The sequence below is a fragment of the Lepidochelys kempii genome, chromosome 4, assembly GCF_965140285.1.
Source record: "Lepidochelys kempii isolate rLepKem1 chromosome 4, rLepKem1.hap1, whole genome shotgun sequence".
NCBI classification, from domain to species: Eukaryota; Metazoa; Chordata; order Testudines; family Cheloniidae; genus Lepidochelys; species Lepidochelys kempii.
Genome location: NC_136383.1, coordinates 76031781 through 76057797, shown reverse-complemented (window position 1 = coordinate 76057797; position 26017 = coordinate 76031781). Strand labels below are relative to the sequence as shown.

The 26017-nt window shown below is 41.2% G+C and overlaps 1 protein-coding gene across 21 annotated transcripts in view; it reads right to left on the bottom strand.

Moving 5' to 3' along the window:
- Positions 1–26017, bottom strand: part of TENM3 (teneurin transmembrane protein 3) — a 2191633-nt gene that overhangs the window by 2093359 nt on the left and 72257 nt on the right. For all 21 annotated transcript variants that reach the window (XM_073341694.1, XM_073341703.1, XM_073341702.1 and 18 more), the window contains exon 2: positions 23359–23480. The gene's annotated coding sequence lies outside the window, so the exon portion shown is untranslated. The remainder of the gene's footprint in view (positions 1–23358; positions 23481–26017) is intronic.

Sequence of the window (26017 nt, the reverse complement as noted above, 5' to 3'; positions counted from 1 at the left end):
GGGAGGCTGTTCCAGAACCTCACTCCTCTAGTGGTTAGAAACCCTTTTAATTCCCAGCCTAAATATATTCATAGCCAGTTTATACCCAGTTGTTTTTGTGCCAGTATTGTCCTTTAGCTTAAATACTTCTCTTTCTTTGGTGTCAGAGTAACAGCCGTGTTAGTCTGTATTCGCAAAAAGAAAAGGAGTACTTGTGGCACCTTAGAGACTAACCAATTTATTTGAGCATAAGCTTTCGTGAGCTACAGCTCACTTCATCGGATGAATGAATTCCACAGTATGCATCCGATGAAGTGAGCTGTAGCTCACGAAAGCTTATGCTCAAATAAATTGGTTAGTCTCTAAGGTGCCACAAGTACTCCTTTTCTTTTTTCTTTGGTGTGTATCCCCTTAATGTATTTATAGAGAACAAATCATACCCCTCCCGGCCTTTGTTTTTCTAGGCTAAACAAGCCAATCTCTGCCAGGAAGAAATCACAGCCAGTGTTTCACACTATCTGTGATTTGAGGGGCATGTCATAAATATAAAGGGAAGGGGTTAAGAAGCTCTGATACAGTACTATAACATCCTCTTACCTGTAAGGGGTTAAGAAACTCCAGTAACCTGGCTGGCATCTGAGCAAAAGAACCAATGAGGGGACAAGATACTTTCAAATCTGAGGTGGGGGAGGGTGAGGCTTTGTCTGTCTGTCTGTCTGTGTGATGCCTCTGCCAGGGACAGATCAAGAAAGCAAGCAATCCAACTCCTATAGAGTTAGTAAGTAATCTAGCTAGAAAATGCATTAGATTTTCTTTTGTTTTTGGGTTGTGAAATTCGCTGTGCTGGAGGGAATGTGTATTCCTGTTTTTGTATTATTTGTAACTTAAGGTTTTGACTAGAGGGATTCTCTATGTTTTGAATCTGACTGCCTGTGAGATTATCTTCCATTCTAATCTTACAGAGTCTATCTTTTTTTGTTCTTCTACTAATATTCTATTTTTTTAAGAATCTGATTGGGTTTTTAGGGTCCTAATAAATGAAGGCTGGTCTGTGCTCATCTTGTTTATTCTCAAGCCTCCCCAGGAAAGGGGGTGTAAGGGTTTGGGGGGATATTTTGGGGGAATAGGAACTCCAAGTGGTCTTTTCCCTAATTCTTCATTAAAACACTTGGTGGTGGCAGTGTACCCTCCAAGGGCAAAACGTTTGTGCCTTGGGAAGTTTTACCCTAACCTGGTAGAAATAAGCTTAGAGGGTCTTTCAGGCAAGTCCGCACATCTGTACCCTACAGTTCAGAGTGGGGGGGGGGAACCCTGACAGGTATGTATCCCCTTAATGTATTTATAGAGAACAAATCATACCCCTCCCGGCCTTTGTTTTGCTAGGCTAAACAAGCCAATCTCTATTAGTTTCTTTTCATAACATAGACGGCCAATTCACCTGATCATCCTAGAAGCTCTTCTGTAAATACCTGTGAGAAAAGATGAGCTTTGTAGCATGCTGGAAAAGGTAATAATGCTAGGTGACAGTGGTTCAAAGAGGGACGTGAATTCCAGAGTTGAAATGCCTTGCCAGTTGTTGCCACATTTAAAGAGAGACGACTTCAGCTCATGCAGCAATGTGCAGCTCCATAAATGGCTTATTATAAGTCTAGTCTTGGAGTAACAAAGGCATGGACTGAGGTAGTGAGGTCAGCATCTGAAAGGAAATGTTTTATTCATGTAGACAGCTGCAGAAGAAAATAGGCTCTCTTTTTCACTACATCTGCTATTTGATTTTCCAAGAGCAATGCAGGATTGAATAAAGTTTCAAAACTGCAAGCATCAGTTGCAAATGGTGGATAGACTCTCTCAGCTGGGAATGCTGATACTGTTACTTTTCTGGTTGTTTCACCCAACTGACCTTGTCTAGCCTGAACCTGGTGATTTCAAAAAGGTAATTCATAGAGATAATTCTATGATGAATGCTTCAGTGAATGTTTCTTCTCAAAAATACAGTAACCAACATCCCTTTGCTGTAGTTGTCAGCTAAAGATATTCTTGGCACCTGTAATCCTAAAGGGTGCCAAGTGTTCATCGTTTGTTTTTTTTTACCACCTAGCTCTTGAGCTGTATACTTCAAATTTCCACATTCTTTTCTATACAGTTAACTCCATGGATGACCCACGCAGGTCATAAGCCATAGCTGATTGCAAGCCATGGGGCTCACAGAGCTGTGGATGGTTGCTATACCTGGTTTTCTAGATGTTATAGTCTTCTCACTGATCTTTAATTCTAAAATCGCCATCACTGCTTTAAGACTGATTTTTTTTTTGCTATGATAGATCTGAATCCCTAAATTACCACGAAAATGAATTATGCAGTCATGACATTATATTAATACATTTTGGAAGGCTGTTTATTAACATTTTTTTAAAGCACATAATTGCACATCATGATTAATGGTCTTTCCCTCCAAAATCTGTAAGGTTAAAGATTTCAGAGACTCTTTTAAAATCACAAAATCAACCTTGTCAGTAATATAGTGATAAATTTGATATGAGAAAAGGTTATGTTCCAATTATTTTGGGGGGAGGAAAAGAAGGGTTAAATTGTGTTTGACCTCATTTGTCACTTTATGCCATAGGGCTAGTCAAAATAATTGGAAAACTCTTGAAATGTATTAAGTGCGGAGATGAATATAACTTTATACATCCACATCCACAGCCACACTTGGTCAGACCAACAGTCCATCTAGTCCAATATCTTGTCTTCTGATAGTGACCAGTGCCACATGCTTCAGAGGGAATGAACAGAACAGGTCCATTTTGAATGATCCATTCCTTGCTGTCCAGTCCCAGCTTCTGGCAGTAGGTGGTTTAGTAATACCAGGAACATGGAGTTGTGTCCTTGGCTAATAGTCATTAATGGACCTATCCTCCATAATCTTCTCTCATTCTTTTTGAACCCAGTTATACTTGTGTCTTCACAATCCCATGGCAATGAGTTCCACAGGTTGACTGTGAAGAAGTCCTTTCTTTTCTTTGTTCTAAATCTGCTGCCTATCAATTTCATCAGGTAACCCCTAGTTCTTACTTTATATGAAGGGGTAAATAATATTTCCCTATTCACTTTTTACATAACTATATGTACAAAGAACTAATGGTATCTACAAGTCCCCTGTTATCTTCAATATCTAAGACTCATACCTAACAATTACTTTAGATCACTGGACAAATTGCAGTCCCCAGGAAATAAAAAAAAGGAGAATAGTTTTAAATTTCCAAAGAAATCTTGTCTGACTATTCCTGATCTCTCCTCAAAAAATAGCTGTCATGACAATATTTTAAGGGGATATTTCTCCTTTTTTTTCCACTTCCAATTTAAGACAAAGTAATTAGATATTAAGGAGTCAGTTTAGTTCTCATGGAAATGCTCATCTAGGTTGATATCCAAAGAATATTAAAAGGATATTTCACTTTCTTCAGAGGAAGAAGAGAAAAAGGAAATATTGTACCTTTGGCTGTGATTTTTGACATAGCCTTTATAACTAATTTTTTAGTATTTTCTTTAAAGCCCAATGTACTTATCATTTAAATGGATGAGGAGATGGACAAGGAAGCTGAGTACAAAGGGAAGTTCACACAGGGATAGTAGGGGGAGACTGGATCCTGAGGAAATGGATGGTAAATTAAAAATGCCAAAAAAGCTAAAGAAATGAGTGCTTATAAAAGCAGAGAGTAGTCAGACTCTGGATACATGGCTGGGTCCATGCCTCCCATATCTCTGTGTGCCTAGCAGAAAAGTTCCATAGCCCTGCCTCCCTGTCTTGTAGAAGATGGTTGAGCAATCCCAGAGATTTTGAGTCCTTAGTAGCATAGCGGATACCTTGTGCTTGGTAATATTTTCTAAGGAAAAATAATCTTTTTTAAAAATGATCACTTATACTCATTGGAATACAGGACTATCCCCACATTTTGTGGGTCCATCAGTAAAGTAATCTATGTGTGGATCCTTATCTAGATCCCTCCCAACAATAACACATTCCTCCTTCCCTACCTCTAGGCACCTAAGTCCACCCACTCTAGCCTACAAACTTCCCTCAAACTTTGTTTTTGAGGTGGTGTGACACACAGCAGGGAGTCCACAGAGTTGATCCAAAGCTTAACTCTCCAATGGGTAGTTCTTCTATCTATACTGGGATTTAAATGGTACTGAAAATAAGGGACTAGTGGTGACACTCCTGCTTGGTGGGTTGGACATGTGTGCTGCATGTAATCATAGAACCACAGGACTGGAAGGAAAATTGAGAGGTCATCTAGTCCAGGTCCCTGAACTCATGGAAGGACTAAGCATTATCTGGACAAGTGTTGGGCAACCTGAGTTCCCCGGGCCACACGCGACCCATCAGGGTAATCCACTGGCAGGGCACCAGACAGTTTGTTTACATTTGCACTGCTGCTCACAGGAATGTGCTGGCTGCCGCTTCCCGCAGCTCCCATTGCCCAGGAACAGTGAACCACAGCCACTGGGAGCTGTGGGCAGCCGTGCAAGTGTAAACAAACTGTCAGGTGGCCCACCAGTGGATTACCCTTACAGGCCGCGTGTGGCCTGTGGGACACAGGTGGCCCACCACTGATCTAGAACATCCCTGACAGGTGTTTGCCTAACCTGCTTTTAAAAATCTCCAGTGACGGAGGTTCCACAACCTCCCTAGGCAATTTATTCCAGTGCTTAACAACCCTGGCAGTTAGGAATTTTTTCCTAATGTCCAACCTAAACCGACCTTGCTACAATTTAAGCCCATTGCTTCTTGACCTATCCTCAGAGGTTAAGGAGAATATTTTTTTCTCCCTCCTCCTTGTACCAACCTTTTATGAACTTGAAAACTGTTATCATGTCCCCTTTCAGTCTTCTCTTCTTCAAACTAAACAAACCCATTTTTTTCAATCTTCCCTCATAGGTCATGTTTTCTAGACCTTTAATAATTTTTGTTGCTCTTCTCTGGACTATCTCCAATTTGTCCACATCTTTCCTGAAATGTGGCACCCAGAACTGGACATGATACTACAGTTGTTACCTAATCAGTGTGGAGTAGTGTGGAAGACTTACTTCTCATGTCTTGCTTACAACACTCCGGCTAATACAGAATGATGTTTGGGGTTTTTTTTTGCAACATTTTTACACTGTTGACTCATCTTTAGCCTGTTACCCACTATGACTCCCAGACCCCTTTCTGCAGTACTCCTTCCTTGGCAGTCATTTCCCATTTTGTACGTGTGCTACTGATTGTTCCTTCCCAAGTGGAGTATTTAGCATTAGTCCTTATTGAATTTCATCCTGTTTACTTCAAACCATTTCTCCAGTTTGTCCAGATCATTTTGAATTTTAACCCTATCCTCCAAAGCACTCGCAATCCCTCCCAGCTTGGTATTGTCCACAAACTTTAGAAGTGTATTATCTATGCCACTATCTAAATCACTGATGAAGATATTGAACAGAATGTGACCCTGAACTGATCCCTGAAACATCCCAATTGATATGCTCTTCCAGCTTGACTGTGAACCAATGATAAATACTCTCTGGGAACAGTTTTCCAGCCAGTTATGCACTCATCTTATAGTATCTCCCTCTAGCTTGTATTTCCCTAGTTTGTTTATGAGAAGGTCATGTGAGACAGTATCAAGAGCCTTACTAAAGTCAAAATATACCACATCTACCATTTCCCCCTATCCATGAGGCTCGTTACCCCGTCAAATAAAGGTATTAGATTGGTTTGACATGATTTGTTCTTGACAAATCCATGCTGACTGTTACTTATCCCCTTATTATCTTCTGGGTGTTTGCAAATTGATTGTTTAATTAATTTGCTCTGTTGTCTTTCCAGGTACTGAAGTTAAGCTGACTGGTCTTCAGTTCTCCGGGTTGTCCTTATGTCCCATTTTATAGATTGGCACTATATTTGCCCTTTTCCAGTCCTAAGGAATTTCTCCCATCTTTCATGACTTTTATAAGATAATTGCTAATGGCTCAGATATCTCCTCAGTCAGCTCCTTGAGTATTCTTGAATGTATTTCATAAGGTCCTGGTGACTTGAAGACAGCCAAATGTCTAAGTAATTTTTAACTTGTTCTTTCCCAATTTGAGCCTCAGATCCTACCTTATTTTCACTGGCATTCACTATGTTAGATGTCCAATCGTCAGTAACCTTTTTGGTGAAAACTGAAATAAAAAAGTCATTTAGCACTTCAGCCATTTCAACATTTTCTGTTATAGTTTCCGTATTCCCCCATTTACCCTGTCCTTGGTCTTCCTCTTGCTTCTAACATATTTGTAGAATGTTTTCTTGTTACCCGTTTATGTCTCTAACTAGTTTAATTTCCCCAGAAAAATGTTTTTTTTTTTACTTAAGTCAAGGTTATTTACTTAGAAAATGAATGAAAGAAATGCAATTTGATGTCCCAGTGATGTATTGTACTCTTTACAAAATATAAAAAACGCAGTTCACACATTGTTCCTAGTAAAATACTGGGGGTTTCTTTTGCCACTGTTGGTACCAGATGGTGAATCTCCCTTGGATTTACTAAACTAGAGTTTTAAATACATGCATTCTGGCACAGTATTCCCAAGGTATTCTTTTTATTTCATCTTTTCATTTTCTAATTTCCATCCCTTTCAGGTGGAAATCACTTCAGTAAAATGGATAATTGGTTGTGCTTTGCAATGTTGATGTGTTTGCCTCAGGTTATGGCAGTCTCTTAAATTAAGACAGAAAAAGAAGTACTCAGTCTTTTCTCCTTCTCTTTCAAACACCCTTTTATCAGGTTTTCATCTTATCCTCTTCAATGGTGTCCAAAGTCATCTTTCTTTCCTTTAAAAAGTCTTTTTCTGCTTTGTTTACTCTTTTTCTCCTGCTTTTATTGTCCTAGTTAGTTCCACTTTTGCTTTCTGTCTCTTATATTTAGTGCTTCACATTTAAACCAAATTTTGAATGCCAACTTTATTTAATGGTCAAGGAGAAAAATCTAAAAGATGCAAGCCTATTGCTCAGTGTAGTTCCCACCACAAGTTACCAGTCAACAAGAAAAGTTCCATACCCTCTACATCTACTCTACAATTACAGACTTCTCTGATTTTTCTTCTCACAAAGAGTCACTCAGTGCATAGAATGCTGGTATTTCTTAGAATGTTAGACAAATGAATACTTATAGACACAAATATATACTGTATTCCTGTAACCTGAAAAGAGCTCAGATGGATCAAATTTTACTCATTTACATATTCCTACTCATGTCACAGTTTTTGTTGCTATATTTGACATATACAAAGCAAAAATATTAACTTAAACTTAACTACAATATTAAAGATGCTTTTTTATGAATTATTTTTATTCATAGCATGTGTAAGACTAAGGTACATAGGCTCACCAGTGGGTTACACGTGCATTATTAAATGGATCTCCTTCAACTTCAGAAATGTGGGGTGAGATTCTGAGCAGCACCTCCTAGGTCTTGTGTTTACTGACAGTGGCATGTAGGGTACATGTAGCTACACACTGCACTGAAAGTGCACACTGTGATGTGTACCTACACTTAACAGTAAAAGGCTCTGGCAGTGACTCCCCACTGACAGAGGCTTTTCCTACTGCCCTCTTGCCCCCCCAAGGGCCTTTCCCCACTGATGGAGATTTTCACTGTGGTGTAGAAGTATCCAGTGCTGGGGAGGCAGTGGGACACTAATAGCATTGCACCTGTGAGATGCTCTGATTGGGCTTGAAGAGAACCATAGAGCATAAAGGATTTCTGGCATCTCTGTTCACTTAATCATAGCTTCACTGTCTAACTCTGCTACTCTGGCATATCTGTACTCCATACGTTGCCATAAGTGCAGATTTACTCTTAGAGTTCGTCAGATGGAAAGACTAAGGATCTGGATGAAGGACCCTGCTTTGCTTCTGCAACAACATGCCTGGGGATGAAGGAAGCCTGTTGCTGACTCCATCCAACAGCTGAACCCGGTCTGTGTACCATTGCTGCATTGACCAAACTTGGGCAATCGGGATCATCCTTCCCCTGTCCTTATGCATCTTCTTCCCCACTCTCTGAATCAATAGAAAGGGGGTGGGGGAAGAGCATACAGAAGGCTCTTTCCCCAAGGCAACAAGAAAACATCTGAGATGGGCTGATCGTCTTTCCTTGCTCTTGAATTCTTTTTGTTGAACCTATTTGCAAACAGATCTGTACTCGATTGACCCCAGATGGAGAAAAGACTTTGAACATTTGATCCTTTAGGGACCATTTGTGCATCTGAGAACTGTTTCTGCTAAGCCAATCTGCCGACAACAGGCCGCACATTATTGTTCCCTTCTACATGCAGAGCTACCAGGTGAACATAAGCACAAAACAATAGCCATACTGAGAGAGGTCATGGTCCAACCAGCCCATTATCCTATCTTCTTACAGTGGGAGGTACCAGATACTTCAGAGGGAATGATCAACACATGGCAGTTATGGAGTGATCCACCACATCTTCCACTCCTGGCTTCTGGCAGTCAGAAGTTTAGGTTCACCTCAAGCATGGGATTACATTCCTGACAATCTTGGCTAATAGCCATTGATAAACCTATCTTCTATTAACTTATCCAGTTCTTTTTTTAACTCAGTTATACTTTTGGCCATCACAATATCCCATGGTAATAAGTTCCACAGATTGACTGTGCATTGTGTGAAGAAGAATGGTCTTTTTATTAAACCTAATTCCTATCTTATTTTTGTATTGTGGGAAAGGGTAAATAACACTTCTCTATTCACTTTTTCTATGCCATTCATGATTTTATAGACCTCTATCATATCCTCCTTTTGTTGTTTCTTCTCTCATCTAAACAACCCTAATCTTTTTAATTTTTTTCTTGTACAGACACTTTTCCATATCCTTGATCATCTTTTGTTGCCCTTCTCTTTTAAATTCCTCTCTATTCTTTTTGAAATAGGGTGACCAGCACAGTAGTGTTCAAGATGTGGGTAATCCAGGGATTAATATTATGGCATTATGACATTTTCTGTCTTATTTTCTATCCCATTCATAATAGTTCCTAGCATGCTGTTAGCCTTTTTGACCTCAGCTACTCACTGAGTGGAAGTTTTCAGAGAATTAACCACAGTGACTCTAAGATCTCTTTCTGGGATGGTACTAGCTAATTTAGAACCCATCACTGTTTGTGTATAGTTGGAATTATTTTTTCCAATGGGCATTACTTTGCACTTATCTACACTGAATTTCATCTGCTATTTTGTTGCTCAGTTACACAGCTTTTTTAGATCCTTTTGTAAGTCTTTGCAGTCAGCTCTGAACTTCACTATCTTGAATAATTTCATATTGTTTGCAAACTTTGCCACTTCACTGTTCATCCCTTTTCCAGATCATTAATTAATATGTTGAAGAGCACAAGTCCCTGTTCACTCCTGTCCACTGTGAAAACTATTTATCATTACCCTTTGTCTCCTATCTTTTAACCACTTCCTTCTTACCCCATGACTGCTTAGTTTGCTTCAGAGCCTTTGATGAGGGACCTCCTCAAAGACTTTCTGAAAATCCAAGTACACTACATCAAGTGACTGCACTTATCCACATGTTCATTGACTCCCTCAATAGATTGGTGAAACAGGATTTCCCTTTACAAAAGCCATGTTGACTCTTCCCCAACATATCATGTTTGTGTCTGATAAATTTTGTTCTTTACTATAGTTTCTATCAATTTGCCTGGTATTGCAGTGAGGTTTATTAGCCTTTTAATTGACAGACTTGCCTCTGGAACTCTTTTTAACAATCAGTGTTGCATTAGCTACTTTCCAGTCATTTGATACAAAGGCTGATTTCAGTGATAGATTACGTATTACAGTTGGTTGTTCTGCAATTTCATATCTGTGTTCCTTCAGAACTCTTGAGTAAATATCATGTGGTCCAGGTAACTTATTACTGTTTAGTTTATCAATTTGTTCCCGAACCTTTTTCTATTGACACCACAGTTTGGGAAAATGCTTCAAATTTGTCGCTCCAAAAGAATAATTCTGATGTGGGTATCTCCCCACTTCCTCTGCAGTGAAGACCAATGCAAAGAATTAATTCAACTTATCTTCCTTGACTGCTTTGACTGCCTTGTCTTACTTCACTGTTCCTTTAATACCTTTGTCATCTAGTGGCCCCACTGTATGACAGGAGGCCTGCCAGCTTCTAATGTACTTTTTATTGTTACTGTTTTTACATTACTATAATGTTTTGCATATTTAGTAAGTTTCTTCTCATATTTTGTCTTGGCCTGCTTTATAATACTTGTATATTTTACTTGCCAGAGATGGTGCTCCTTCCCATTTTCCTCATGTTTTGATTTCCAATTTTTAAAGGATGCCTTTTTGTCTCTGAAGGCCTCCAATACTCTGCTATATACCCATGGTGGCATTCTTTTGTCCTTCTATTTTCCTTTGTGCTATACAATTAGTCTGAGCCTCTGTTATGGTGTTTTTAAGTGATCGTCATGCTTTCCCACATTTTACTCTCATGAATATTCTTTTTAATTTCTAACTAACTAGTGCCCTCATTCTTATGTAGTTCCCCATTTTAAAATTAGTTATTACTGTGGTGAGGTTTTTTGGTATTTTCCCCATACAAGGATGCTAGATTTAATTGCATTATGGTCACTATTACTGAGCAGTTCAGCTATAGTTACCCCTTGGATCAGATTTCGTGGTTCACTTAGGACTAAATCAAGAATTGCATCTCCCCCCATGGGTTCCAGAGCTAGCTGCTCCAAGAAGCTGTCATTTATGGTGTCTAGAAATTTTATCTCTGCATCATGTCACGAGGAGACATTTACATAGTCAATATGAAGATAGTTGAAATCCCCCATTAGTATTGGGTTTTCTGAGTTTTTGTAGCCTCTCTAACCTCCCGTAGCATTTCACTGTCACCATCCTGGTCAGAAGTACATTCCTACACCTATATTTCTATTCATAGATAAAACTGTTTGATTCATTTAGGATTTTCACCTTAAAGAATAGTGTCACTCCCCAGCTGTTCTGTAATTCCTATATATGTTGTACCTTGGTACTACTGTATCCCATTGATTATCTTCATTCCACCAAGTTTCCATGACACCTATTACATCAATCTCTCATTTAATGCCAGGAACTTCACTCATCTTAGTATTTAGATATCTAGTATTTGTACATAATCACTTGCACATTTTTTCAATATTGAGTTGCTTGCTTTCATGTGTTTTGTTTAAATGGAACTTTTTTTGTTTACATTCGACTGTTACTCACTAGCTCCTACCTGTTCTTTACCAGCTTATTTCCTATCCTCAATACTAGGATACAGAGTTCCCCTTTTAATCAATTCATCCATAGTGGGAGTCCCTGCCCAAACCATGTGCTTCTCCATCCCTGTAGATTTTCTCCTAGCCCTTAATTTTGAAAAATCCCCTACAACCTTTTAAATTGTAAGTGTCAGCAGTCTGGTTCCATTATGTTTAAGGTGGAGCCCATCCCACCTATATAGCCTATTCCTTCCCAAAACATTCCCCAGTTCTTAATAAACTTAAGTCCCTCCTCCCTATGCCATTGTCTCTTCTATGCATTTAGACTTTGTGGTTCTGCCTGTCTTACTGGCTCTTTGCATGGAACTGGAAGCATTTCAGAGAGAGCTACCATGTCCTGGGCTCTAATCTCTTACCTAGCAGCCTAAATTAGACCTCCAGAACCTCCCTCCCCTCCTTTCTACCTCTCTTTCCCTATGTCACTGGTACCTCCATGAACCATGACTACCAGATCCTCCGCAACACTACCTATAAAGACTATCTAGGTATCTTGTGAGATCAATGACATTTACACCCAATAGGCAATTCGCCATGCAGTTATCTCAGTCATCACAAACACAACTAGCTCTGTTTCTAATTATATAAACTCCCATTATTATGGCCTATATCTTCCTAATAACCGGAGTCCCCAACTCCAGGGAAATATTCTCAGTGAGAAATGGTATCATGACATCCTCTGGAAGGTGATCTCCAACTATGGGATAGCTTCCTTCTGCTCCACCTTGATCCTCTCCTGCCCAGAGATATTCATCTTCATTAACAATAGAAGGGCTGCCAGACAGGAGGTGAGCTTGCTCTGCTCTATGAAACTTTGTCTCCGTCTTTTCCTCCAGTTCAGCCCCTCTGGCCTAAAGAGCCCATACTCTGTCTCTGAGGGCCATGAGTTGCTTGCACTGTTCACACGTGCGCACACACACACTACCTGCCCATGAGGCAGTTAATCATACAAGTTGCACTCAGTGCAATAAACTGGGTAGCCCCAACCCTGCCACTGGTCTTTTCCCTGCACTTTTTTTTATTCGTGTGGCTTCTTTATGTAGCCTATGTTTAGGGTATGTCTGTTATGTGTACTGCATATTTCCCTTCTGCCAGTTAATTTTATTGGGGACTTGGTGCCTTTCTATTTATTATAATCCCTTGACTTCCTTCCCCTGCTGCCAAACACTCCCTGAAGCCAAAATTCTCCTTATCTTGGAAACTCATTCAATCACTGAGCTCTTGCTCCTTGAGAAGTGGCTCTGCAAAAGGCCTCTAAATTTATACCTATGGCCCATCCCTTTCCATCCCCTCCCATCCCTTATTGATAATTGAATCCTGATCTCTACTGGCTATCCCTATGTTCAAGCAGAAGCACTAAGAAATGATTACTCAGTTGCCACAGTACCTAGCACCCCCAAGATAATGAAGAATGCACCAGTTCCACAGATTAACTATCTCAGCACATAACAGGGAAGAAAGGACACCTACTTTCTTGTTGACATAATATATAGTGGTGCTTTTTCTGTTGTCTTGTGAACAATCTTGCCCTTTCTGTGAGGGGGAAACGATCTGGGACCCAGACAAATGGCTCTTAATTCAAGTGTGGCATTGGAGTGGAAATGCATAACAGTGCTGGTTGTGCAGACTTAGGGAAAACCAGATCTAGAGAAAGGCTTAGTGCTGTACCTCAGGGCTGTGAGGTGCAATGCAGAACCAGCTTAGGTTTCAGAGTTGGAACTGCAAAGGCCAAGTCTGAATGGGACCCATAGGATCTGGCACTGCTAACAATGAGTGTTTTTTCCCTCACCTTTTTCTTCAGAATCCACACAGCCAGAATCAATGGTGTGATCCTAGGCTCCTTAGCCGCTGATCAGACAGAACAGGTATAGCTTTATCAGGAGGAGCCGATGAAACAGGAACAAGAGCTCCAACCAATGAAGATCCCAATCCCTGGGGATCCTTTAGGCACCTTAACCTTGCTGTAAGAGGCAACTAGAACTGAAAAAGGCCTTAATCTTTTGATCTAATGATCTCCCAAAACCCGACAGTTTAGCAGAAAGGGCTTCTTTAAGCAAGAAAATCTGCAGTCTATTCTGCTTCTCCTGATGCACTCTGGGTCAGAAAATCTAGCATATAGAACATACAGACAAGGGGGCACTTAAAGCATCTAATGTGGCTGTCAAACATTGGGAAGACAGGTGGGCAACAAAGTAAGTCTCTTAAAAACTGGCTTCCTCTTATTTGGTTCCACCATCTCACGGAACCAACCCAAAAACTATACTATAAAACCACCTTAAATTACACTAACACTCAAAAACCAACTATAGCAAGCTATCCAAAGGCACAAAGTAGGAGGAAAACACCCAATGTGAGGGACTGGTACAGTCCACTGCCATCTGGTGCAATGGTTGGAAGTAACCGAGGCAATAGAGGGCACATTGGCCGTTATATAGCCTCACTCTCAGAACATTCATAGACAGGAGGAGGCATGCATGCACTCAACAGACACTGCCTGGAGAAGGATACACAGTTAGATTATACCAGGTGGCACATTAGCCAGAAGTGAGACTATGCAGAATCACTTGTGGAAGAATCCACAGAAAATGAGAAGTGAATATCCTAGTACAGTTAATATGGAACACGGTTGTTTATATGCCACTTGAAAAATGGTTAGTGATGAAACATTCAATCTCAGTTAAAAGAACGGAAATATGATACTGCAGTACATAAACAAGAGTTGCAAAGTAAATAAAAAGAAAAGGTTAGATTTAAGTAAGCACATACAGCTACAGAGTGCATATTCTCAAAATGACTCTACTTGTAACCATCTGGACCAATAACTTCAGATGATGGCAGTCTTGTACTGAAAAATATACACCCATTGCACAACAACACTCCTGAACTACTGACTACTGCCTAATGTACACAGCATGCCATATAGATGACAATGATGTGTTGCAAGGAAAGGGCCAGCTGACATTTGTGATATCAATTAACTTTCAGCTATAAAATAATTACCATGTACAAAAAGTTAATCTCTACTTTCGTAATGATATAGTCATGGCTTCAAACTCAGGTGTGTGGCAAAGGTTGGAGGTATACATTATTACACATACACAAAAAAAAAAGAGAGAAGGATAAAAGCCATCCAATCAAAAAAGACATCTCTATATGTCATAACTGGCAAATGCCCATGTACAAAATTTGGCACAGCTGAGCCAAATTCTTGAATGGGCCTTCAGGTACTATTGTAAGCCAATAAATTCCATGCTGTTCCTTGATTATGCTTTGTCATGGCACTGATACTTACTGGTGACATAGAAACAAATATTTCTGTACATGGGCATTTGATACAGAGAGAGCTAGGGTACACAGCTGCTATCGTTGTGTAAGCCAAGAGGACTGGGTACCCATTAATCCACACAAACTGTAACACATCAAAACCCTGACCTATTCATCACACTAATGGTCTCATGGATACATTTGAATCATCAGCAATGTTGGTATTTTAGCTATGTTGAGATCTTGTCCACTGTATGTCCATTACCATGTTGAATCTAGTTGTCCCATGTTATTTGTAACTTACACTAACACAATGTGACACTCTCTATTTAGTGGCTAGTATATGTAGAGTGATTTATGAATGTGCTTCAGCGTTTCAGCTATGAAATCTGGTTCGTTATCTCACACAGAAAATGCTCATACTTTTGGATTCAGAGATCCCAGGGTCAACCCCTACTGCTGCTGACCCATTCCAGAACATTGCATTATACTCCCATAAACTTAGAAGATATATTTCAAAGATAAAAGGCTAATTTCTGCTCAGTGGGCCACATTCTGAACTGAAAGAACGAGGAGTACTTGTGGCACTGTAGAGACTAACAAATTTATTTGAGCATAAGCTTTCGTGGGCTAAAACCCACTTCATCAGATAATAGCTAATCTTACCTGATTGCTCTCATGATAGCTGGTGTGGCAAATTTTTTCATGTTCCCTGTGTGTGTATATATATATATATATCTTCCTACTGTATTTTCCACTGCATGCATCCGATGAAGTGGGCTGAGGCCCACGAAAGCTTATGCTCAAATAAATTTGTTAGTCTCTAAGGTGCCACAAGTACTCCTCGTTCTTTTTGCTGATACAGACTAACATGGCTACCACTCTGAAACCTGTCATTCTTAACTGAGGTTAAGGGAAATACACCCATTCATTTAGGATCTGACCCATCATTTTTAGAACTATATTACAAGATACAGGCAACATTCCCCTACAATACATTTCCTGTACTAAAAATTAGAAGGAACATTCCAGTGTCTCTAGAAGAAAGGTTGCTGATTTAATGGCATAGATGTATTAAATTACATTGTGAAAATTCAAAAATACCAATATGAGTTAAAATATATGTTACTAAATATAATTTGTTTGCAGCTAACGTAAAAAAGGGCCTATGATTGGTTGTATTCATTTTGAAACCACTAATATAAATATGAGAGGAAACCAGTCAATGCAGTTCAAGAAACACAAGTGTGCTGTGTTAACAGAGAAGGAAACTGCTTATGAAATGGGTTGCCGTATGGGTTGCCATATTCTGCACTAGCTTCAGTTTCTGGATTGAAGTTTTATGTGGCTGAAAAACATACTGATTTTATATCCTTGAAACAGACTTTTTTCTGTTAGTCATGTGATTAATTTAATGAAAAAACAAAGCTAAAGTTATTCTTTTTGATATATGATTAGATGAATCTGAAATAATATTAATGAAAGGCAATGGAGTTTAATAAAAAAATAACACTGGAGTATTTTGGAGAGAAAGAAAGACGATACATTACCATGAAGAGAGAGAAGCAAAATATTTGTTTTATCTTTCTTCGGGAATAGTTTATGGTGTTTTATACTTAATGAATATCAACAATAGCCATTAGCATTATAAATAGCTGCTTCTTGTGTGCAAGTTAAGACATGAGCATATTGCTAATAACTGCATCCAGTGTTCTATTTGTGGCACACTACAGTTTGTGCTAATATATAGCAAAATAAATCTTTTTCTTCATCTATTCATAGAGTTTACTTGACATTTGAAATTATGTTTAATAATTGTTTATCAAACTCTCTTTTTCAATAATCAAGTTAAAACTACACAAAAGTGACTTTCATTTGTTCAGTTCAATCAGATAGTCTATACTGAATAAAAAAACAGTTTTTGCCAATGAACCATAATTTCCAGTGAAATGGAACAAACATATTTCACCAAAACTCAAGTGTCCTACCATGCTGATCTCCTAGGCACAGCCAACAATCTTAGGTGCGGGCAGAAACCTCCAACTACAGCTTATTTATGAGAGGCATGGTAACTGATTGCCTCCCGTGGACCCCCTCATCTCCCATACCTTAAGTCCATCTTGGGCCTCCAAATGCTGCCCTACCTGCCCCGTGCTATAAGTTGATTTAACCATCAGAACTAGATTTACACCTTGCTGTGGGTCTGATCAGTTTGCCTTTCTTTACAGTATGGTAAGAATATTGTCTCCCTTTGGTAAGACTGGCCATCTGATCCACATAGGCACAGGTCAGAACTTATATGAGAAAGAACACTTAATTATTAAGTTGTTAATGAAATGGTATATCTGAATAGCATTAAGGAAAACAGATATACAGAAAATCAGAACACACTGAATGATGTGGAAAAAACTGCTATATGTAGTGAACTGTAACTGCCTCTTAAAAAGAAAGAAACAGAGAAAGGAATTCCTTAACTCAAATCAAAGGAAGAAGGAAACAAATTAGCAAACACAACACCACCACCAACAAGGAGAACAAAAACTATGCCCAGGAAGTCAATCATACAGTGTGTGCATGTTTGATTATTTAAAACCCTGAAAATGAATTATAAATCTGCAAGGGTCCTGTGATGGGGTGGCTGCCCCTCACTGGCAGAAAGGGAGTTAAAAGCAGTCCCAATGAAGCTTCACCAGAGACAGCCAATCAGAGAAGGGCTGAAGGGAGCAGTCAATCAGGGCCAAGCAGGACCATATAAAAAGGGAGCTGCAGGGCAGAGGAGTTCATTTCTCTGCTGGGAGTTCAAGGAGGAAGGACTGTGTCTCTGGAGGGCTGAGAGAACTGCCAACACCCTGGACAGAGCAGGGCTGCTAACAGGAATTAGGGGAGTGAGGAGACAGCTCCTGGCTGGCTGCTGAGTTTTGCAGACTGAGGCCCTGAGGAAAGAGCAAAGAGGATGCTGGGGCCACAAGGAAGTGGCCAGACAATTTGCTGCAGTAGACACTAAGGGAAGTGGTTAAACAGTGGACTGCAGGTCCCCCGGAAGGAGGGGGGGGGCACAGTGTGTGGCATGGCCGAAGGCTTGTGTCACTGAAGAGGATTGCCACAGTTCTTGGAGAGATGTGGGTCCTAGAGCAGGAATGACAGTGGTGAGGCACCATCCAAAGAGGGTGCACTGACATGCAGAGCTAATTCCCAAGACAGCAGCAGGAGGCGCCACAATGGTGCATGCACCCCACTGCAGGTCCATTGAACCACCAAGTGGATAAGAGATTTCATGCAAGGTACACAAAGCAACACTATCAGTTAGCAGAAGGAAACAGAAAGCAAGTGTACATAGTTGGCAGTTTTTCAAAGAGACATTATTAAGGGCACAAGAACAAACTATCCCATTGCATAGGAAAGAATAGAAGTATGGCAAGAGACCACCCTGTCTTACCCAGGAGATCGTCAATGATCTGAAACTCAAGGTCAAATTACAAAAGATGAATATAAATGAACAACACAAGTATGCAAGGAAAAAAAATTAGAAAGGCCAAGACACAAAATGAGATTAAACTAGCTAGAGGGTAACAAGAAAACATTCTATAAATACCATAGATAACCTCTCGAGGTCCTTCCTGTCCTGCAATTCTATGATGCTATAGTATCTAAGCCTTCATAATATTAGTATGAAGGAGATAGTATGAAGGCTAAATGAACAGAGATTTTTCAACAATAAACTCTCCCTGTTCGCTTAGTTTTTCCCCATTTGAATACCAGTTTTGTTGGCAGTTTAGAAGATTTCTATGGGAGGACAGGCCGTCATGTAAATAGAAAAACACTTTGGCGATCAGAAAAATTAATGCTATGTATCTATACTTCTATTAACCACGTTTACTGACTCACAGATTCATAGATACTAAGGTCAGAAGGGACCATTATGATCATCTAGTCTGACCTCCTGCACAACGCAGGCCACAGAATGCAGACTCCTTGCATTAGGTTTCACATTATAGTAAGGTATATAAACACCTAACAATTAATTATAAAACAACACGAGAGAGAAACTACTGCAACAGTAGTTGATAGTTTTCTGAACTAATTTAATGCTGATCTCTGTTTAAGAAATTGATTATTACAAGCTCCCGATTTCCCCGTCTATAATATCATAATATCATATATTTTCTAGCAATAATGTGTTAGGGCAGGTCTGGTCTAAGTGATACAGAAATAATATAAGTTTAAAATCTCCTACAAGTTCCCTAATCCTGCTGACTCCAAAAAATCCTCCTAACATCTCTCCAAAAGCATTAAGGGCCTAACGAATCATGTCTACACTCTATTATAGTAACACTCATCTGTCAGAAGACACAAACAATACCATGTGCCTAAGCTGACCAATCACACAGTGGTAACAACCACCAGCAAATACACAACCAACACTCTTACCATAGTGAAATTTAATGAATATTCATGAATACTTTCAAATGAAACAGTCACAAAAATAAGGAGTTTGCTTAAAAAAAGGCAATGAAACATTCTATAAACAGTTTTCTTCACCTAGTTTTATCTACAGTATTCAGTTAATTCTCTTAAAGTTGTTGATTCTTTGAGCAACATTTTTTTCTAAATTAAATTCTAGAATGCTTCCTCATATAACTGAGTTTTGTCAATAAAAAAGTAATCACTTTAAAAAATGGTCATATAGCAGTACAAGAACAAATTATTTAAATGGCACTATCTGCTATTTATCCTATTCAATATTGCCTCCCCCCACCCTTCACTGCATGCTAATAAGTGATTGCTGTTGAAGAGGTTTACATTTAACATCTGTCACTTGCATCCAGAAGTAGCACCTACAGGGAACTGTCAAATAGATTGTTATTCTCCTCTGTAACATTAGCAAATCTGTCTCACATAATTTACATACAGATAGTTATACTTAGGCATTCATAATTTCATTATGCTGACTGCTTCACTATTCCGATGTACAATGTCTCTTTAATGAGCCTCAAAAATACAATACTCCTTGATTTATGACTGCCTAACTGAAAAATTATACAAATTGACAAAAATTCATAATATATTCTCATTTTTCCTCTACCTTACACTTAAATTTAACAATGACTCATGAGTTGATCTCCTGATTTGGTTTTATTTTGACAAAAGATATGATCAAATTTGACTTGCCATATTTTAGTGCCACTACTGTCTTCATAAGTATCCTTTCAGATTTCTAAGAAAATAGCACTAAAACTAAAATCTGACGAATTAGAATTGATCACTTGTTGTCAAAGAAACAAATGTGTTGGACAGCCTCTTTCAATATTACTTTTCTACAACTGCTGTAGGTTTCCTAAGTTATAACGTGCAATATAGCTGTAGTAATCATTCACAAATGACTCATAAAATAGCCAATTTCCATGTTCAAGTGAATCAAACTGTACTTTGCTGCATGAATCTCAGTTACATTGTGCACAAAACAGTTTTCCACTAAAGAACCACTTTGCCCCAAAGTAGATTAAAAACTACAGTTTATTAAAATATTATAATATATCTGAACCTACAAGGGAAAGTTCAGAATTAATAAGGATACCACTTCCACCGCTCAGCCTGCTGTGCAGAGATATTTCAGGGTTTTATCAGGAAGTATACTGGGCCCCAACTACTGCAACCCCTCTGTGGTTAGTAGGGTTCTATGGATATAAGTGGGGTCTTCAGTTTCTGATTATCCAACCTGAAATGGGCTTCAAGTGCACAGAACCATTCACTGTCTGAAAAACAGGCTCCTTTAAATTATCTAAAGAGAGAGAGAGAGAGAGAGAAACCACTCATGTTGTCCTATGATTATAGAGAATTTTTTAAAAAAATAATTAAATAATTTCTATTAAGGTAACAGATGGCAAACTGCATTCCCAGACCATTTTAAAAGTCACCTTTAAACAAAAAAATCCTGAAAAAAATTACTTGCAATAATACTGCATATTCATAGAATCATAGAATATCAGGGTTGGAAGGGACCTCAGGAGGTCATCTAGTCCAACCCCCTGCTCAAAGCAGGACCAATCCCCAATTAAATCATCCCAGCCAGGGCTTTGTCAAGCCTGACCTTAAAAATATCTGAGGAAGGAGATTCCACCACCTCACTAGGTAATGCATTCCAGTGTTTCACCACCCTCCTAGTGAAAAAGTTTTTCCTCATATCCAACCTAAATCTCCCCCACTGCAACTTGAGACCATTACTCCTTGTTCTGTCATCAGCTACCATTGAGGACAGTCTAGATCCATCCTCTTGGAACCCCCTTTCAGGTAGTTGAAAGCAGCTATCAAATCCCCACTCATTCTTCTCTTCTGCAGACTAAACAATCCCAGTTCCCTCAGCCTCTCCTCATAACTCATGCGTTCCAGTGCCCTAATAATTTTTGTTGCCCTCTGCTGGACTCTCTCCAATTTTTCCACATCCTTTTTGTAGTGTGGTGCCCAAAACTGGACACAGTACTCCAGATGAGGCCTCACCAATGTCGAATAGAGGGGAACGATCAAGTCCCTCGATCTGCTGGCAATGCCCCTACATATACATCCCAAAATGCCATTGGCCTTCTTGGCAACAAGAGCACACTGTTGACTCATATCCAGCTTTTCATCCACTGTAACCCCTAGGTCCTTTTTTGCAGAACTGCTGCCGAGCCATTCGGTCCCTAGTCTGTAGCAGTGCATGGAATTCTTCCGTACTAAGTGCAGGACTCCACACTTGTCCTTGTTGAACCTCATCAGATTTCTTTTGGCCCAATCCTCCAATTTGTCTAGGGCCCTCTGTATCCTATCCCTACCCTCCAGTGTATCTACCTCTCCTCCCAGTTTAGTGTCATCTGCAAACTTGCTGAGGGTGCAATCCACACCATCCTCCAGATCATTTATGAAGATATTGAACAAAACCGGACCCAGGACCGACCCCTGGGGCACTCCACTTGATACCGGCTGCCAGCTAGACATGGAGCCATTGATCACTACCAATTGAGCCTGATGATCTTGCCAGCTTTCTATCCACCTTATAGTCCATTCATCCTTTCCATACTTTTTTAACTTGCTGGCAAGAATACTGTGGGAGACCATATCAAAAGCTTTGCTAGAGTCAAGATATATCACATCCACCGCTTTCCACCTATCCACAGAGCCAGTTATCTCATCATAGATGGTAATCAGGTTGATCAGGCCTGACTTGCCCTTGGTGAATCCATGTTGACTGTTCCTAATCACTTCAAAACGTTTGAAGATTTTCATAAGATGCAGAATATTTTTAGATGACAAAGAGAATTAAGTGTCAAAAATATAGTGACCTATTTGACCTTGAGGGAAAATAAATGGTCAATACATACAAAACCATTTGAATTTTCATGTATTTTGGGTCCTGATAACGGTGTCATTTCACATGCAGGATTCCAGTTAGCTTCAATAGAATTTGTGCATCTCAAAGACCACTAAAATCAAGCTGTTAGGGACACAGAAATGTAAGAGGCTCCAAAATGTTTATTATGCATGAGAATGTATAGATGCTAAAATAAGATGGCCACAGGATTCCTCAAATCAGCCCCAAGATTCCAATATACCAATAAGGCTACATAGTTCAAATTTGAAACTATATCCTGCATCTGTAGTGCCCAAACTTCTGATCAATGTCAGCTGAATTTTTGGCTAGGCAGGGAATAGAGAATCAGGTAAAATGCGCATCCCTTAAGGTCTCTGTACTTGCAATATTTCATGAAATCATATTCAGTTCACAATATTTCCATTTTTTTCATCAACAAAGTGGAAATGGATCTATGGCAATGACTTTTTGTACATGGTGATTAAAACAGCAAACACCAAAAAACCAACAACCCTGCCCATTCACACACATATAAACTCCCCAAACCACAAAATCTCTGAACTCAAATTAATGAAATACAGATAATTTGTACTGTCAGACTAACATCACAGAATGTCCATCAAATTCACACCTGTAAGCTTAATGATTTTTCCAACTTTGCTTGAATCACATTGGTGACATTCAGTTTTAAAATACATTTTTAAAAAACCTTAGCCACTTGTAATTCTAGAGCTCACAGAAATTTAGTTTAGTTTATCAAACAGGAAGGTCTCCACATGTCATGTAAACTTGTCAAAATTGCCCTTTGTCACTCCCTCCCATAATTAAAAGGCATATGACTGAGACTAATCAAGTTTGATAGGTTTTCACCACGTCAGTTAGTGGTGATTTCCTGCCGTGGTGCAAAAACAAAACAAAACAAAACAAAAACAGACTCAGAGTGGAAGCACAAGAGTCCATGACTGAGAATTCATTATTCCTACAAGTACAGTGACAAAGATATAGACAGAATAGTAATACATTTGAGGAAGTAGACTTTTGGAAGCTTGTCTCCCTCCATTACCCCTAGTGGTTGCACCTTTTTTTATTCCACCCATTCCCTCATGGCTTTTCTTTGATGTGCCACCATCCAGAGACAGTGGCTAATTTATGCCGCCTATAGAAGAAATCTAAAGAGCTCAGCATTTCCTATAGAAAAATAAAGAAAGTTTCAGCCCTTATTCTCCTTCCTCAATCTGGAGTGCAGTAAATTCCCTAGGGGAATATCCAGTCATAAAATGTTTTTGCCCTCTCGATGCTCTTTTAACTTTATGTGTGTTTATGTTTGCATGTGCAGGAGAGAGACTGCCTAGAAGAACATTAACATTCTTAAAATTATTCACAAAACCCCTTATAAATGATATTTCATTCTGTTAAACCTACTTACAAATACATTGATCCTCAGAGTTGATTGAATGCTTCAGTAAGTATACTCTGCACATGGGAAGAAAATCCAGAGGGTATTCTGTCCTTTCTTTTCTTTAGCTTTCAGTTTTTCTGGATATGTGTCTATAAAATAACAAATAGAGAATAAATAAAAATAAATACAGCAAATATGCTCTTAAACCAAACCACTGAAAATAAAAATGAGAAAACAGAATTTTGCAATAATTTCTTGCGAAGTCTACAACTTATTTCCTCAAGGCAGAATTATCATACTGCAGAAGATATAAGTCTAAATGCTGCCCTCATTTAAACCTGTGCAATCAAACTTACTTAGCATTCCTGTATCTCATGACTGGTATGTAGTATCAAACAGCTGTTACCGTGACACCTACATAGCCAACTGGTGATCTGACAGAAGAAATATGACGATCACAAGGGGGACTGGTAGATTCTTCCTAAACAGCATGGACAGGATGTCATAAACTATGTGTAGGGAGCCAGGGTGGCTCCCCTCCAAACCAGAGGGTAAAGAGCCACCCTCTCAGCCTGAGTGGGTGGGGCCAGACCAAGCTTATGCCAATCCCCGGAAGGGGAGGGGTGGGACAGGAAGTACAAAGGGTGGGGCCCTTTGCCCAGTGAGGAGAGCACCAGGGCGGGAGACAGACACCGGTTGCTGGCTGCTCCCTCGCGATCCGGCTGCTGACCCAGGGGAGGCCCTGGGCAAGGAGGAACCTGACCGGGAGGAAGGCCTGTGGCGACCAGCACTGCCAGCCGCTGAGTACCCGGAGGGGCCCGGCTGTAGCCCGGGCCAGCGTGAGTCCGACACAGAGCGGGAGCTGGAGCTGCCAGCAGCGGAATACCCAGACGAGCTGGAGGAACCAGAGAGACCCGCTTGAGAGACCAGGTAGGAAGTAGCCCAGGGGCAGAACTGCACCGTGGGGTGGGTGTGTTTGGTCAGCGGGCGCGGATGGCCCCGCTGACCCAGCGGCAGGACCTTCGCCTCCTGCCACTGACCGGGCCCTGGGCTGAAATGCAGCAGAGTTGGGTGGGCCTGAGTTCCCCTACCCCGGCCAGCCTGCCTTGGACAGCAGAACTGTGCGCTACAGACTCGTGCCGGCACTCCCCTGCCTGAGGGGCGCGCTACAGACTTGTGCCGGCGCTCCCCTGCCTGAGGGGCACGCCGCAGACTCCGGCCGGCACACTTTCCCCGCTAATTCCCCAGCACCCAAAAGGTGTGACTGAGGCCTGCCAGTGGGACCATAGCTCTCCATCGCCCCCTAGGGGCTCGGAGGACCGACTGAAACGTGTCACAAGTGGTGGAGAATGCGGGCAGGCGATCCCTATCCCTGCAGAAAGGGGTTAGTGCGGGGGGCCTCTGATGCTCCCCTACCGGAAAGATGGAGATGGAAAGGCTTATCAAGTTCCTGGCTGAGAGCCAGCAACAGCAGCAGCACCAACTCGTACAGCAGCTGGGCCCCCACCACCAGCAGTTGTTCCTGGTGTTGTTCCAGTTGAAACAACAAACCCAATGCTTCCAGCAGCTTGCAACCCTGTGGCCGGGCCATGGTGGTGCTCAACTGAAGCGGGCAGCCACCCCGGCCCCTCCCGCCCCACCGATCCATCTGGCCAAGATGGGGCCTGAGGATGACCCAGAGACCTATCTAGTGACCTTCGAGAGGGTTGCCTCAGTGGCTGGTTGGGCACCTGACTAACGGGCGACATTCCTCGCCCCATATCTGACAGGGCTGGCCCAGAAGGCTTACCGTGGGCTTCTAGATGATGAGGCCCGCATTTATGCTCAAGTGAAAACAGCTATCTTGGATGCCTTCGACATTACCCTGGAAACTTTTCGGCGACGGTTTCGGGAAAAAGTCTACCCACTGGGCACCAGACCCCAGGCCGTGGCCCAGGAACTGAAGGACGCAGGTACCCGATGGCTCCAGCCTGGGTGTCGAACTGCAGCTGAGGTGAGTGAACAGGTCATCCTCGAACAATTTGTGCACATCCTCCCACCCCAGGGGAGGGCTTGGGTATTGCCACAAAATCTGAGCACGGCCGTCGCGCTTATGGAGGACTTTCTCGAGGCACAGGCCCCGATAGGACCGGCCGCCCGCCCCACAAACCCTGGACCCAATGCACAGAAACTTGAACAGAGGGGGCCCACCTCCCAAACCAACGCACCCCACCGTACCCGATGACCAGATGGCGGCAGGACCGAGTTTTCCTGACGCCCCGAGTCCACACCACTCTCCGGCCCTGGACACTTAACCCGACCACCAGGCCCCAGCCCACTCTGCGGCCCCACTGGTGCCCCCACGCGGCCGGCACGCCCAGAGGTAGGACCTTGTTTCTGATGTGGCGACTATGGTCATCTGCAACGGGGCTGTCCTGCAATGGACTGCAACTTTGGCCTGGTGTGCGCCGGAGAGCGACGGGCCCATCTGCCCTCCATGGCCAAACTGATAGCTCCCATGGAAGTCGCTGGGGTCCCTGTGGTGGGTCTAGTTGATTTGGGCTGTGGGCAGACCCTTGTCCGCCAGGCGCTCTTCTCAGACACCAACCGGACCATTGGGGAAGTACGGATTCAGCGCATCCACAGAGACGTAAAATCGTACCCCACGGTTCGGGTCCCCATCATGGTGCACGGAGCAACTCCGTTA